Here is a 15,488-nt window from a genome sequence, read left to right as displayed (position 1 = left end):
AAGGGTTCCTGAGTAAGAAAGACCTCAATATAAAGAGATTAGGATTTCTTCATTTATATGTCAAGTTAAAAGGAACATAAATACCCCTTTACCCTCCACTATTACTATGGATGATATTTGAGTTTTCAATGCCTCCACCAACACCCCACACGCCCCACATTGCACAGATCTTCAAACTGCATGGTTCACTGTTATTTAGCACTGACTTTTTGTTTTTGGTTTGTTTTGGTTTGTTTTTTTTTTCGAGACAGGGTTTCTCTGTGTAGCCCTGGCTGTCCCGGAACTCACTCTGTAGACCAGGCTGGCCTTGAAATCAGAAATCCGCCTGCCTCTGCCTTCCAAATGCTGGGATTAAAGGCGTGCGCCACCACCGCCCCGCTAGCACTGACTTTTAACCTATGGAGTAACTTGCAGGGTGGCAGGTCAGGTCAAGTGCCTAAATCTGAGTCAGAATTACGCGCGTGACACAGACGTTGGATTTGCACTTCATGGAAGGCAGGGCCAACTTCTCTCCACTTCCCTTGAAACTTGTACACGAGTCGAAAATCAGTTGCACACCCCTTCACAAAGACTTCGTCTTTCCTTCTCCTTGAAACTGTCCACAGTGAAAGCAAAACTCCCATCCTTAGAATCTTCCAGAAACTCAGAGCTGTAGGGTAATTAACTTGCTCACAGGCTCACAGATAGTGAGGGCAGAGTTGGGTCTGGAGCCTCCTTCTAACTTTCATTGCACGTTTTTCTACGGGGGGGTGGGAGTGGGGAGATTATACATAATAATAGTATCACTAACAACGGTGGCTAACGCTATATGCCGATATTTTCAGCTTCCATTTAACTAGATGGGGGGAAATAGTTTTGGGTCCTTCTTTTAATTAAAATAGCCTACCGTGAAACAGTATTTTTTTTTTTTTCAGTTGCATGACATTGCAACCCGAAATCACAACTTTAGGTTTCTTGTGGTGCCCGCTTCCTCTTTTAGTTTGTTTAGTCACAGAATTCGATTCCTGTTGGCTGTTTCCGCGCCTGCAAACAGGCTTAGCGCTCCATTGAAATGCGGGAGGCTCCTTAATTCTTGTATAAACAGGTAACCCGAGGGGTGGGGCGGGGACCGCGGCCCTAGGGTGGGTTTCCTGGGAGTGGGGATGGGGGTCAGACCTAGAGCCTGTTCCCCAGCGATCAGAGGCAAGGTTAAAGGAGGGCTTGGCTGAGGTTTCTCCTTGCACTGTTTTTGTTCCCTTTCTAGAAACCAGCTGTAACATTAGGTCAGAGCGCATTCAGAATGAGCCACTTCGAACGAGCAGCGGCGCCCAGGCCCCAGGCCCTGCTGTGAAGGCTCCGGCGAAGGTCAGAGCTCCGGCCCCCCGTGACGTGCCTGCCGGTGCTCTCCGAGCCATGCTCAGCCTCAGGTAAGGACAGCCCAGGAGGTCCTGGCTTCCTGCAGGCCCGCGGCGGGGCTCGTCTGCCGCCCTACCTGCTCCAGCGCCTTCCTGCCCCGCAAGGCCGGGGGCGGTGGCACTGCTCACCCCGGGAGTCAGGCGCAGGGTCCTTAGTCCTTGGTGCAGGCTCAGGGTGGCTTACTCTCAACAGCCACAGGCGGCCGGAAGCCACTCTTCTAGATGTCCCCAGGTGGGGCAGGTGCCACTTCTGGGGTCCCTTCTGGATGTCTGAAATGGATGTGACTTTTTGAGCGGCCAAAGTTCGTAAATCCTCCGCATCGGGGCCAGTTCGATATGATTTTTTTTTTTTTTTAAACCTTCAGCTAAGGTATCCGCGCTTCTAAAACAACAGGAATGTTGCACTGGCCTTCGGCCAGCGGAGGCTCAGCGAGCAGGATAAAATTTCAGTGCAGATTTACGGGAAGTTGCCGGTGTTGGGAGTAAAAATCTGGTTTGGTGAGTTTAAGGGAAGGGAGTATACGAGACAACCTTGCTACTGTGAGGCGAATGGCCTCGTCTGGGGGAGGGCAGGAGGCGGAGGGAGGGAACCGGGAAGAGCAGGGATTGCAGAGGCACCGATTGCAGCCGGACTCCGCCGCGCTCCGCGGGATCCGACCCTGTGCCCGCTCCGCCCGGGCCACAGCCGCCCCGCAGCCCGCTCGTACGACCCAGCCCAGCCGGCCGCCGAGCGCCCGGACTCGGAGAAGCCAGGCTCTGGGCCGGGGAGACGTTTCTTACCGCAGGTCACTCAGGCTAAGAAATTGTGACAAACTGGAATTCCCAGAACCCGGGAAGAGTTAAAGCCTAGAGCGATCTGATCTGTTGCTTTAAGCCGCGCGGTGGGAAGTAGTTTGGAGACTCTTTAATTTGGTTTTCTATTTAAAAGTGGGCGGCCGGCGAAGATGTTGTAGGTGACTTCCTAGCCTTGTAGATTGCTACCGGGCTGTGAATGGTATTAATTTCTGAAGTGAGCGACGCCAAGTACTTACGGAAGGTAAGGTGGACTTTTGGCAGTTCTGACTACTGTCCCCATAGAGTCCTGACTTTTGGGAACAAACAAACAAACAACATTTTTCTCTCTCTATTTCCTTCCCCATTAGTATTTACCTCTCATTTGACCGTCTTCCTTCTTTAGTGGGAAGTTAAAGGGTTTATAAAAAGTTTTTTTTTTTAAAGCGTCAGCTTTTGGAGAGCAGATAGTCCTACGGTCAGCCGCATCTTGTTTCCTGCAGACTTTTCCATGGGGGGGGGGAGGTTGAAAAAATGTAATTGGTCTTTTTGAGGCACAGGTGACTAGATGCGGATTATTAGCTTGAGATTTCGGAATTTTTGGTGACTGGGGCGTCTCGCTTGAGTGTTAACTGGAGCAGAGTGGGGGCTTCCTGCAGACATTATCTCTGAAGGCCACCCTCGGCGAAGCTTAGTTGTTGCTTCCAGCGGAGAATTCAATCTGGAGACAAGAGTAGAGTCTACCAAATATAACATCTGATATGCCTGCAGTCACTGGGTGGCTAAGAAATCAGTCAAAATGAATGGAAATGGAAAATTTCAGAGAAAGGACTCTCTCTGTTTTAATTAGGTAAAAGTTGACAACACTCTAAGACTGTCCTAAGGCACTTAGGGATGTGGCTTCCTTATTAAGTCTTATCAAACTGATGAAAAGATATTCTCTAGGTACTTACAAGCCATTTTTGACTTGCTTTTGTTTTCCCTATTACTTAAAGTCGAACTTTTCTCCCCTCCAGTGAGTGTGATACTGACTCACTTAGGAGTTTCCTTAGGAGGACTGCAAATCAAAACTGTTTTTCAAGCTGCTGAGGTGGCTGGCCACCAAACTTGAGGACCTGAGTTCTAGCCTTCCCTCACAGTGGTGGAAGGAGAAAACAATCCTCTAAGTCGTCCTTGGACTTACTTACTTAATTAATTAATCAATTAATTAAAAACGCAGGCTTAGGTCAGGCAAGGTGGTACGTGCCTTTTAATTTACAAGTAAAAAGGCCAAAGCAGGGGACTGGAGGGTCCAGGGCAGCTGGAAAGCCGGGTTTGGTGGCTTGTACCTTTAACTCCAGTCCTTGAAAGGTAGGATAGGAGGAACCAAAGGGAGGGGAGGAGAAGTTCAAGGCCAGCCTGGTCTACAAGGCAAGTTCCAGGCCAGCTAAGGGCTGCACACTGAGACTTTGCCAAAACACAAAACAAACAAACACACAAGATAGATAGATAGATAGTAACTGAATGGTAAGTAAGAGTCTTACTGTGGAGTCAGACTAAGGAACACAAAGGGTGGAACAACCTGGAGGGGTGGAAGTTTTGATCACCAAAGGGTGGTCATTAGATCAGAAGTGTTTGAGACTGAGAGTTGCAGAAGCCACAGCCAAATGGCAAAAGTTGTCAGCAGGGAACACAGCCTCTAGATGGACCAAGGCCCTCAGCCAAAAGGAGAAGGTAGCATTTTGTGGGGTTCAGGCTGCCGTTCAGTTATACAGTACTCTCTCAGGACCCTATGTGATGACTTCGGGGGTGGTGCCCACAAAACACAGCTGTCTGAGGGAAACTGGAGAAAGAGGGGAGGGATAGCCTGGGTATTTTTCACGTCCGCCTTGACCTTCCCCTTGTTCTGATGGAGACGCTGGAGGCCTCTAACTTGACAGGGAGCAACATCTTGGGAGAATGGAGAATCAAAAATTTCATTTGTGCCAGCTTCATGATTCACTTTAAACGTTTAAACGAAGACAGGCTGGCGTAGCGAAGCCTCCTGACTACCTTTATCTGACTGGATAGAATGCACTATGTCTTCAGTGTTTGTAGTGCTGTGTTCAAGTGAGCTCCAGTGCCATAGAGGAGAGTGCTGTCATCTGTCCCTGCCTAAGGATTAAACTCAGGGCGAAGATAGATCATGCTAGGCGAGTGCCTTGTCACTACACTCCCTGATCTCTGAGTGTCATCGTATTTATTGAGATAGGCTTCCCTTACATCGTCTAGGCTGGCCTAAAGCCTGTGAGCCTCCTTCTACAGCAGGTTTTCTGAGTAGCTGGACTTAACAACTGTGTAAGTGCTAGCAAATGCTTTGTTTTGAAATCCAAATTCTTAAACAGACTGTTTCTTCTGTCCCTTATTGCCTTTCAGAACTGTCTAGGATTTAAAATTAAGCGACATTATTTTATGGCCATCTCCATTGATTTTTTTTTTTAAGACATTATCATTTTTATTACCATTAGTGCTATTTTGGTCTTTCGAGTCAGGGTTTCTCTGTGTAGCCCTGTCTATCTGTTCTGGAACTCACTCTGTAGACCAGGCTGGCCTCAACCACTCTGTGGATCAGGCCTGTCTCTGCTTTCTGAGTGTTGGGATTAAAGGTGTCTGCCAGCACGACCTACCCAGCTAAGACTTTATTTTTTATAATTAAAATTTTTTTATGTGCATGAGTTTTTGCCTGGGTGTCTGTGCACCGTGTGTGTGTGTGTGTGTGTGTGTGTGTGTGTTGCCTTCAAGGCCAGAAGGAGTTACAGAACTAGAATTACAGAAGGTCGTGAGCCCACGATATGGGTGTAGGGAATTGAACCCGAGTTCTCTGGAAGAGCAGCCAGTGCTCTTAACCACTGAGCAATTTCCCCAGCCCCAAGACTTACATTACTTTTATTTTGTGTGTGTGCATGTGTGTGTACATATGTGCAAGTGTGGGCATGCTGCATGTGTGTGTGCTCACACATGTGCCAATGTGAGCGTGTGTGTGTTTGTGTGCACTAGGCCAGAAGGAGCCACTTGTAAGCTGCCTGATAAGGGTGCTGAGATCTAAATTCCCGCTTTTTTGGACAAACAGCAAGAGCTCTTAGCCCCTGAGCTTCCTCTTTAGCTTGTGTGTGTGTGTGTGTGTTTTGCTTTTGCTGTGTTTGTGTGTGCATATGCACAAGAGTGCAGGTACGGGAGGAGGCCAGAAGAATGAGTCAGATTCTCTCGAGGGGAAGTTGCAGGCAGTGGTGACCAGCTCCTTGTGGTCTGAGTGCTGGGACATGAGCTTGGGTCCTGATCTGCTCTTAACTCCTTAGCCACCTCTCCAGAACACTCAATAGTGTACTCTAAAATAATTATTGTTTCTCTGTGTGTGCACATATGTGTATGTGTGTGTGTTTGTGCACGCCCGCGTCAGATGACAACTTTGTGGAGTTAATTTTCTCCTTTCACTATTTTGTGAGTTCTGAGAATTGAACTTACAGGGACAGGATTACACAGTGAGATGGCCAAGCCATTTCTTTGCTTCCACCCCCTGTAGTTTTAACAGTCAACAGATTGACTATATATATATATTTTTTTTTTTAAGATTTATTTATTTTATTTTTATGTATACGAATGCACTGTAGCTATACAGATGGTTGTGAGCCATCATATGGTTGCTGTGAATTGAATTCAGGACCTCTGCTTGCTCTGGCCCTGCTCGCTCGGGCTGCCCCATTTGCTCTGGCCCAGAGACTTAAGTACACTGTGGCTGTCTTCAAACACACCAGAAGAGGGCGTTAGATCCCATTACAAATGGTTGTAGGCCACCATGTGGTTGCTGGGATTTGAACTCAGGACCTCTGAAGAGCAGTCAGTGCTTTTAACCGCTGAGCTATCTCTCTAGCCCCAGAATGACTTTGAGACACTGTCTTACAATCTAGCCCATGCTGGCTTGCAACTTCTGGTTCTCCTACCTCACCCTCCCAAGTGCTAGAATTACAGGCATGTACGACCACGCTGGGCTATTTAGTTCTTAAAACTACTATTTATTCATCAGTTTGACCCTGTTTTCAGGATGCAGAGTTCTGCTTTGTTGCTAAAGCAGTTGGTGATATTGAGGGTTTAAAAAAAAAATCAAGGAAACAATAGTTTTTTTGTTTTGGATTTGAGTTCTCTATGCTTATTATTTTTATTGAGTACTTAGGACTTAGTACCAAGTTCCAGTCTGAGCTACCATGGTATCCCCAAAACCAAACCAAACCAACTAAAAGCCTACTTTTATTTCCTCCTATGATAAGAATACCTTTCATTTACTAATACAACCTATTTTAAGTAATGATTTTTAAAAAAAAAAAGGTTAATGTAAATGGAATTGTTCTTACATGATTATCCAGGTTCTGTGTTCCTCACTTGCAGGTGCTGGGGGATCCAACCAGAGCCCTAGAGACTGTGGGCAGGTCGCTCTACCACTGAGCCCCATTCCCTCCAGCCTTAACATTGTCCTTTTATCATGGTTTTTTGGTTTTGTTTTGTTTTGTTTTTTTGCTTTTTGTTGTTTTTTTTTTTTTTTTCCTTTTGAAGCAAATTCTCACCATGTAGCTGGGGTTGGCCTCCGATTCCTGACAGTCTCCTCCCTCAGCTGCTGCCAGCCCAGTTCCCCAGCGTTAGCCTCTTAAACTCAGGATTAAAAGTAATTCGTGGCCCAGATAATTGAGCTTTGATGGGCACCAGAAACATCAGCTTGTTTGAGACAGCTCCAATCAAGTCCTCTTCTGACTTTTCTGGATTGCCCAAGAGTTAATACTTGGATGTGGGTGAGGGCAAGGACTTTTCCTGAAATTTGGACCTAGGCTCATATTTCTATGATAGGACATAATTGTAAGGAGCAAACCCCCAAAACTTACCCTGAAACGTGGTTCACCGGACTGGGATTTTTTGTTGTTGTTGTGTTGCATGGGTGTAGAATCCACATGGCCTTTTATGAGTTGACAGTGGAAACATTAAACACAGCTTGAAGGACTTGTCAGAAAGATTCCAAAGTAAAGGTTATATTGGAGCCCTTTGGTTTCTGGCCCGATTAAGAGCTTAAGACTTAGGAGCAGTCTCTGTGTCTTATGATGATGTGGATTTCCTGCTGTAATAACATCTGAGGTGTGTGTTAGTCAAAACAACTACCTACTGAGGCTAATGGCTTCAGAGAATAGCTAGCTAAGGGAGTTCTGGGGCAGCAACACATATATGACTTAGGTTCCAAGGAAGGAGGTCTGGGGGTGGGAGTCGGGGCAGGGCTCGGGGAGGACCCTGCCGCAGAATTGCTGTGGAAATGAGAGTATTGCTCAGATGTCACCTTAAGTTGATGGAAATACCCCGGGCTGAGAGATTCAGGAGGAAATGGTGCCCTGACACGTGACTTCTTATTGGGGTTGTTTCTCTGTAGTTGCTTCTATGTTCTGTTAGCATCATTATACAAGAGAGGCAGAGGGGAGGGCAGGAGAAACTGTCCCCTTCTGTCCAAGATAGAATGCCCTGGTGCCTTGCTTATGCCAGACAAGCTCTCTACCACGGAGCTATACCCTCAGTTTGGTCTCATTTTATTTGAAAAGGGAGTCCAGGCCTGCCTTGAACTTACATAGCTTTCCCATCTTACTTTATACTCTAAAAGATGGTGGAGGGGTGAATGGAATTTTCCACTGGAGTAGAAAAACAGAATCCCTGGAGAAATGAGTGGCTGAGAAACAGGCGATTTCTGCATGGGCCAGTAATGAGGGATATACCAGCTTACCTGGAGATCACCAATGCCATCAACTGCAGGCTTGCTGGCTGCTATGGAAAATTTGGGCTGGCATCTCTCCCATTTGCCTCTCTGCTTGTCTGTCCGTCTGTCTGTCTGCCCTTCTCCTTGTTCTCGTCTAGTGGTGTCGTTACTGTTCTTTCTTTTTCTCTGTTATGATTTTTGAGACCAAGCCTCACTCTGTAGCCCAGACTGGCTTTAAGATCTGCACAAAGCTCCTATGTCAGTCTCCGGATCTCACACCTGTTTTCCCTCCCCTCTCTTCTACAATTTGAATGTTCTTAGCGTGCTGCTGCCACAGACACTGCTTTGAATGAGTCCAGGATACAACCAGAGGACTGATGGCAAAAAGGCACAAGTCCTTCCATTACATTTGCCCATTAGAGGAACTTAGACTGTATAAAAATGACTTGTGGGTGTATTTAAATGCATGTGACTAATACATTTATGAAACAATATTAAGTAAGTATACAGGTAGGATATGTGGGGCTGCCTCTAGTTGAGCCTTTTAGTAGTTTTAGATACCAGATGTACAATTGCTTGTTGAAGGTCATCAAGACCAGGTGTTTGTCATGAGAAGACAAAGTACCCCCCACCCACCCCACCCCCACCGCCGCCCCAGCCCTGTATGTATTGGAAATGTAGTGGTCCTTTGTTTTCCTATTTTGAAAATGTATGTATTATTTAAAATTATAGTTGGGCACATTAATCAAGAAAACAGGATCCACCTACTCTCCCCAGTTCACAGTGTTTGTCTTTGAGGTTGCTGTATGTATGTAGTTTTTATGAATGTGATGTTCAGCATTAACCCAGTAGTAGGTATGGTGAATGTCTGGATGATTTAGGTCATACTCCCTGAGTATGGGTAGAAGACAACCTGTTCCCAGAAAGGATGGGTGATCCTCGCACGGGTGAGCAAGAGTTAACTATGTGTACCAATAGGATGTGGGCGTGTGTGCAAGTGCGCAATGAATACTGCACATTGTGCAACTGAAATGGGGACAGGGTGCTTATACCTGACAAGGAAATGCCAGCCCGGGAAAATCATCACGAGAAGTAGCTATCTTTCTTGGGGGTGGGGGTGGGAGTTGGGGGTAGCTCAGTGGTAGAGCATGTGCTTAGCTTGTGGGAAGGCCAGGTTTCATCGTCTGTGTGTGGATATAGACACTTGAACATATAAATGGTGTCTATGTGTCTGTCTGTTTCTGACCACTGTGATCTGTGCCAGGGTTGTGTGTGTGTGTGTGTGTGTGTGTGTTTGTTTATGCATCCATGTGGAAGTCAGAGTTGGATGTCAGAAGTCTTATTCCAACAAGCCCTACCTTATGTTTTGAGACAGTCTCTTATAGAACCGGATTCGGCTAGACTAGCCAGCCAGTCAACTGCAGGGGCATTCCTAAATCCATCTTCCTAGCGCATGTTCTGCTGTTCCTGGGTCTTTATGTGGGAGTTAGGGATCCAGACTCAGGTTTTCATGCTCACATAGCTGGCACTGGAGCAGCTGAGCTATTTCTTCAGCTTCTAGCTCAGTCGTCTAAAAAAGCACTTCACAGGTCAAAAGAAAAGAGTACTGCCAGGCATGACTGTTCAGGGCAGTAAAGTCACAGCATTCAGGGGGTAGGGGCACACGGGGTTGCTATGAATCAGAAGCCAGTCTGTTCTCTATAGTTTGGGGGTAGCCAGGGCTACACCGAAAGGCCCTGTTCCAAACAAAATAAAAATGAAACCAGAAGGGCTGGAGAGATGGCTCAGTGGTTAAGGGCACTGACTGCTCTTCCAGAGGTCCTAAGTTCAATTCCCAGCAACCACATGGTGGCTCACAGATCCCATCTGTAATGGGATCCAATGCTCTCTTGTAGTGTGTCTGTACTCATATACATAAAATAAATAAACCTTTTTAAAGAAAATGAAACCAGAACAGAACAAAATAACCTTAAGTGATGAAACAGATTTTTTTTTTTTTTTAAAAGACAGAGATTTGTAGCCCTAGCTAGCTTGAACTTGCCATGGATATCAGACTAGCCTTGAATGAGCAGGGATCAATCTGTCAAGTGTGGGGATTACAAGTGTGTGCCACCACCACACTAGGCACCAGGCAAGACTCTTTTGTTTAGTACTTCCCTTGGGTCAGCTGGATTCTTGCTAAAATAATATTTCCTTTTGTTGTGCTTTATTTTCAAAAGTAATGACATGGTTCTTAGGACAGCAAGGCTTTGCCAAGGGTAGGCCCAACTTCTCGAGACAAAGTTACCTTTGTGTAACCACAAGTAGGAGGATCTGGTAACCCCAGAAAACTCAGTGGGGCACTGGGACTGCGTTGACAGAGGATCCCATGCCTATTGGTGTCTTTCCGTGTTATGCCTACCAGCTAATGTTTGTAAGCAATTCCTCTACATATTCTACTGCTTTAGACCTATGCAGGGAAGAAGTCCTTGGTTACTGATTCGATTTGGGATTATCTAGATGATAAAAACCAAGGGGCCTTGAACTTAAGAGCCACTCATGAGGAACTGAAAACATAGGCCTATGCTACTGGGCCTGGCCCCTAGCTTTGGATTGTTGTCACCAAAGAACCCGACTCCAAGAGAGAACTGTCTTTTGTGGTCTTTTCTAGTTGGATCCATGATTCTTCCCAATGTCACATGCAGCTTTCACTGAAAGGCCATTGCTGATGTCTGTAGACCCTGCTGTTGTGTGATTAAACATCCTATGAGATGCAACACACGTCTCCTCTCTTCACCCCAGATAGGAACCCCTAACAGACTATAAGTACAGATACCACCAAAGTCCAACTTGGTGAACCATGAGTCTTAATGGGATTACTTACAGGAATATGGGTGAGGGGTCACTGACAGGAGCAGAAATGACTCAGACAGCTGCATCACTAAAGCCCAGCCTAGCATGGGTGACAGACATCTCACAAAGCTGAGAACCTGGAATGCTCTGCATTGCCTGCAGGCAGCTCAAGTCAGTTGGAGAGTGTCCTTTCCAGGTGCTTCAGTTGACGACCTCTCCCAGAGGTTTCTTTTCTTCCAGGCATCTGGTGCAATCTCAAAAAGCCTTCTCTGCAGCGCAGCCTCCTTCAGTCTGAGGGGACTCTTGAGTTTGTACTGCTTCTTCAGGCAGGGCAGCAGGGTGGGGCCTGGTGCATCTGCTCAGTTTCAGGGACTTCCCTGAAGCTATTTTGAGTTGCTTAAAGAGCAGGAGCTTCCTATTGGATAGAATGTTTCAATCTTGGAGGAAATTGTTACAGTATCCGCCATCTCCCCCCTCCCCCCCATTTTTTTTTGGTTTATTTTTGTTTTGTGTAAGTGTTGTTTGGTATTATAGTTGTCCATATTATATATGGGAGAAAAGAGTGGTTATCTGCTATTTTACCATTGAAAGTGGACTCCATTCTGGAGATGACTAATGTGAATTAGAAGTTGTGGGTCTATAAGACTGTAACACGTGACACTGATACACTTGTATTGAGCCTTATTGTCACCTAATTGTCACCTAGTATTAAGTAATCACACTCACTATAGGACTTGGCCTGTGGCATCAAAGCTTACCTTTTTTCTTTTGGGACAAGGTATCAGTATGTAACCCTGGGTGCCCTTGAACTTACTACATAGATCAGATTGACCTTGAACTCAGAGATCTGCTTGCCTTTCCCTCCAGGGTCTGGGGTTAAGGTGTAGGCAGGCCATCATTGGCTTTTACTTATGCTCTTTCCCCAGAACATAGAGTGGGTTCCTTGGAAGCAGGAAGCTTTTGTGTTTGTGTAATATACATAGTCCTCAGGTATTTTGAGTGGCCTAATACAAAAAGCAGGCTACCACCTAGAATAAGATTTCTGCATTTCATAGGCATTTCTTATATGTAAATATATAGTCTTAATCAGACACTATCTTCCAATTTCTTCCAAAAGCATTTCACCAAAGTGTGTCAAAGAATCGATAGGATGAAGCTTTAGTGAATTGAGGCAGGAAGGAGCCTGTAGCGGCTGAGCCTCTAGAACCAAGGCATGATGGGAGGTGGTGGGGGCTGACGTGGTGCTCAGGTGCCCACCACCCCATTCTGCAGTAGCATTCTTTCAAATATCTAACTTACCCAGGTTTTATTTGTTTAGCACCCAGTGCCTGGCAGCTAACCCTCCACACATCCAGCCCCACACCATACCGGAACTCCGGCCGCACAATTCAGAAAAGAAGAAAAGGACATTTCCTTGTGATTAGGAAATGCTTTCTAGATGATTAACAGGAGAAAGGTAGATTTTTCTCAAAGTCAGGTTGACCAAAGGGAAAAATATCCCAAAGAGGAAGGTCACTGTGAGGTGACTCTCCCTGCCCTGGAGCCTTGTACAGTGTGGTTTTCTGGTGGGCCTGTGGTATTGAGTATCAGAAGGGAGATGAGGAAGGAGGGCAGGTTGCTGGGAAGTCCTGGGAGCTACCTCTAGTCGTGTGGGCAGAGCAAAGGGAAACCAGTCTAAGCCAGCTCTCCCCACCAGTGTAAGCAGCAGGTCTGCCCAAGGCCCTGCTTTGCTCTTTGCTCTATACTGTGAGTTCCAGAAGCTACCTGGGGATCTATGGCGATGTTTCAGTGAGCAACAGAACCCACCGGCTCAGCTGGTGTTAATGAGCCTTTTAGGAAATGAGCCAGTTGGAACCTTCGGGAGCACCTGGATCCTGAAGGGAAGAGGTGTGACCTCTGATCTCACACATCCCACAGACAGGCTCCTCCCACATTGACTGAAGCCAATCTGTTAACTCCTCCCCTGCCTCCTGCATTGCTCTCTCCCTCCTCACATACACCCCCACCCCACCCCCGCCCCATCTGTCAATCACACCTCAGCCTTCTGAGAATTACAGGTGTTTGCCACTAAGTACATCTTTATATGGTGCTGGGGATTGAGCTCAGGGCTTTGTGCACGCTGGGCAGGCTCTCTGGTTCTGAGATGTATTCTCACTGTGGTGTTCAGGCTTGCCACAAATTCCCAGGCTCCAGCAATGTCTCTGCCTCACTTTCAGCCTATCACCTTGCCCGGCCACATCCCTCTAGTTAAAATCACTTCTGCCTTTCGTGTTGGTTCTCCCCTCTCTCTTCTTCCTCCCCTACTCTCCCTCATACCTCGTCAGAATTTTAGTTTTAATTCTATGCATATGTATGTATGGGTATGTGCGTGGGTGTCTGTGCACATGAGTGCAGATGCCTGTAGAGTCTAGAGGTACGGTGTCCCCAAGAGCTGGAGTTACAGACAGTTAGGAGCTGCCTGGTGTGGGTGCTAGAAACCAAAGTTAGGACTCCTGCAAGAGCAGGAGACATCCTTAAGCACTGAGCCCCTTTCTAGCCTCCATTTATCACTTTTTTTAGCATGCTGTTTGATTGTGTGGTTTATGTAGTCTCTCTCTCTCCCTGGCTGCAATGCCTACTTCATTCATTGGGATGTCCCAAACACCTTAGGGGTAGCCTCTGCCACCCCATCAGTGATCCACAAATATTTGTTGAATGAATGAGCCAGGCTTTTATACAACACAAAACATGACCCCCAAATGAATAGTATGTGTATACCTTATGTGTAGTGATCAAAACACAACCAGGGGTGCATCCTCTCACTGAGCGTGGGTTTTCTGCGAGGCCACTCTTAGGCTGCCATGTTTTCTGTGGTCTCTTTATTTTCTGCATTCACCAGCCTTTCATAGACCCTGAGGACTAAATGACCTCCTAGGCAGAGCCACGGGGGTTGCGATGTCACAATCCTTTCTGCACTTCTCCATTTCCAAATCAAAGCCGCCTCTTTGGCAGGCATCCTGCCACTCGCCTGCCTGTAAATCTCCTCGCCCTCCCTTCTGAGCTGCTCTTGTGAATTGCATGTCCTGCTGTTAATTGCACTCAACTAGCTCTTGTTAACTATATTTATCACTTTTTCTGTGGTTTAATTTAATGAATGATTCGTCTGAAAGGAACTGTTGACAGTGTTCTTCATTATCTCTTCTGACCTCTGAGGCAGTGCCAAAATGCCGCTAATGGATTTTTTTCCATTATTTTTTTTTAAACTGGGGGCGGTGGTGCTGGGGTTGAACCTGTGTATGCCGGGCAGGTACTCCACCACAGCTACCCGCATCCCCAGGAGCCCTTTAGTGAGGTATTTGCCTATTGACAGAAGTGCTGATATCTTTAGTACTGCAGGAGAACTTCTGCATGAGTCCTTGGCCTTGCCTTTTACGCATGAGCAGCAAGCGGCTCCCTGGTCTGCCTTCATTAGTCTTCTTCGCTCTCCCTTCAGGAATTATCTGGGTTTTGTAAGCTCACTTTCTCGGCTTTTTGAAGGTCCAGTTGTCCCCTTTGCTTTCCCTTCCTTGTTCAATGCATAACTCACTAAAAACGGCCTCCCTAATGGTTGGTAGAAGTCTGTGGTTCCTTAGCTAATTCCTGTCAACTACTATTTGTAGAATTTTGTTATTGTTGTTATTGTTTTGAGACACAGAGAGAGTTTTGCTGTGTTGCCCAAACTGGCAATCCTCCTGCCTCAGTTCTTCAGTACTGGGGTTATAGGCATCAATCTTCATACCTAGCTTATATTTTTAACTTTTTCTGCCAGTTACTTTTTTTCTTGTCATATATATTGATTGGCATAACAGAGATAAATACAAAAACAATTGGATTTGTCTTTAATAAAATCCTATGTAAAGACTGTCTTAAACAAACACAAAGCTAAAATACTATGTAAAGGGAAGTTGTAATGGTTTGCCAACAAATAAACAAGTATCAAACTAGTTTAAACTAGATACATTGAAGGTACTGCTTTTCTTCAACTTTTTCCTTTTTGAGGTAGGGCCCCATGTAGCCCATGCTGGCCTTGAACTCCTGGTCCTCTTGCTTCCACTTCCTAAACTCGGATTTCAGCCTGACACCCAGTCTGCCTCAGAGCTTAAAGCTAAGCGTGAAGCTGTGTGCCAGACTATATAGGCACTGGGTGTGCAGTGGGGCATGAAAATTGTCTGTTTTGAAGGAACTGTCTTTCACGGTGGAAATGGCGAGTAAGTGTTCTGATGGAACCAACCAGTCCCTGAAAATAGACAGGAAACTCGATTTTCCTGCCGTGGTCAGAAGAGGGTGTCCCAGCTGGGCCTGGTGACTCACATCTGTCATGCCAGTACGTAGGAGACTGAGGCAGAAAGATCATGAGTTTGTCTCAAAAATAAGAATGAAAATGAGAAGGAGTGCCGGAGAGATGGCTCAGCCAGAAGCTAGGAGAGTTTGCTGCTCTTCCAGCACCGATATCAGGGGCTCCAGGGGATCCAGTGCTCATGTGTATACACCCACAGGCACCCCCCCCATACACACACACATGCACGCACACTTAAAAATGATAAAAATAAATCCTTAAAAAAGAGGATGGTGGGTTATCTTTGCTTGTGTGCTAACTTAGGATGTCTGTACAAAGCCCTGAGGTAGATCCCGGCACTCACTAAACTAGAAGTAGGGGCTCACATGGGTATTGAGGTGGAGGTAGGGAGGCCAGAAGTTCAAGGTGATCCTTGGCTACAGAATGAGTGCAGAATGGC

General features: G+C 46.3%; 1 protein-coding gene across 7 annotated transcripts in view; it reads left to right on the top strand.

The window, feature by feature from the left end:
* Positions 1-1,122: 1,122 nt before the first annotated feature.
* The window catches only part of Rbm47 (RNA binding motif protein 47), a 135,620-nt gene continuing 121,254 nt past the window's right edge, over positions 1,123-15,488 (top strand). For 3 of the 7 annotated variants that reach the window (XM_085836736.1, XM_029477763.2, XM_085836735.1), the window contains exon 1: positions 1,123-1,406. The gene's annotated coding sequence lies outside the window, so the exon portion shown is untranslated. Of the gene's footprint in view, positions 1,407-1,790; positions 1,893-2,001; positions 2,431-15,488 lie in introns of those variants that run through there. The other 4 variants (XM_029477766.2, XM_021162451.3, XM_085836734.1 and 1 more) reach the window with 2 other exon arrangements.

The sequence above is a fragment of the Mus caroli genome, unplaced genomic scaffold (assembly GCF_978045245.1).
Source record: "Mus caroli unplaced genomic scaffold, Mus_caroli_1 scaffold_4, whole genome shotgun sequence".
NCBI classification, from domain to species: domain Eukaryota; kingdom Metazoa; phylum Chordata; class Mammalia; order Rodentia; family Muridae; genus Mus; species Mus caroli.
Note: the sequence above shows the minus strand (reverse complement) of the source record. Positions and strands in the feature narration are given on the sequence as shown.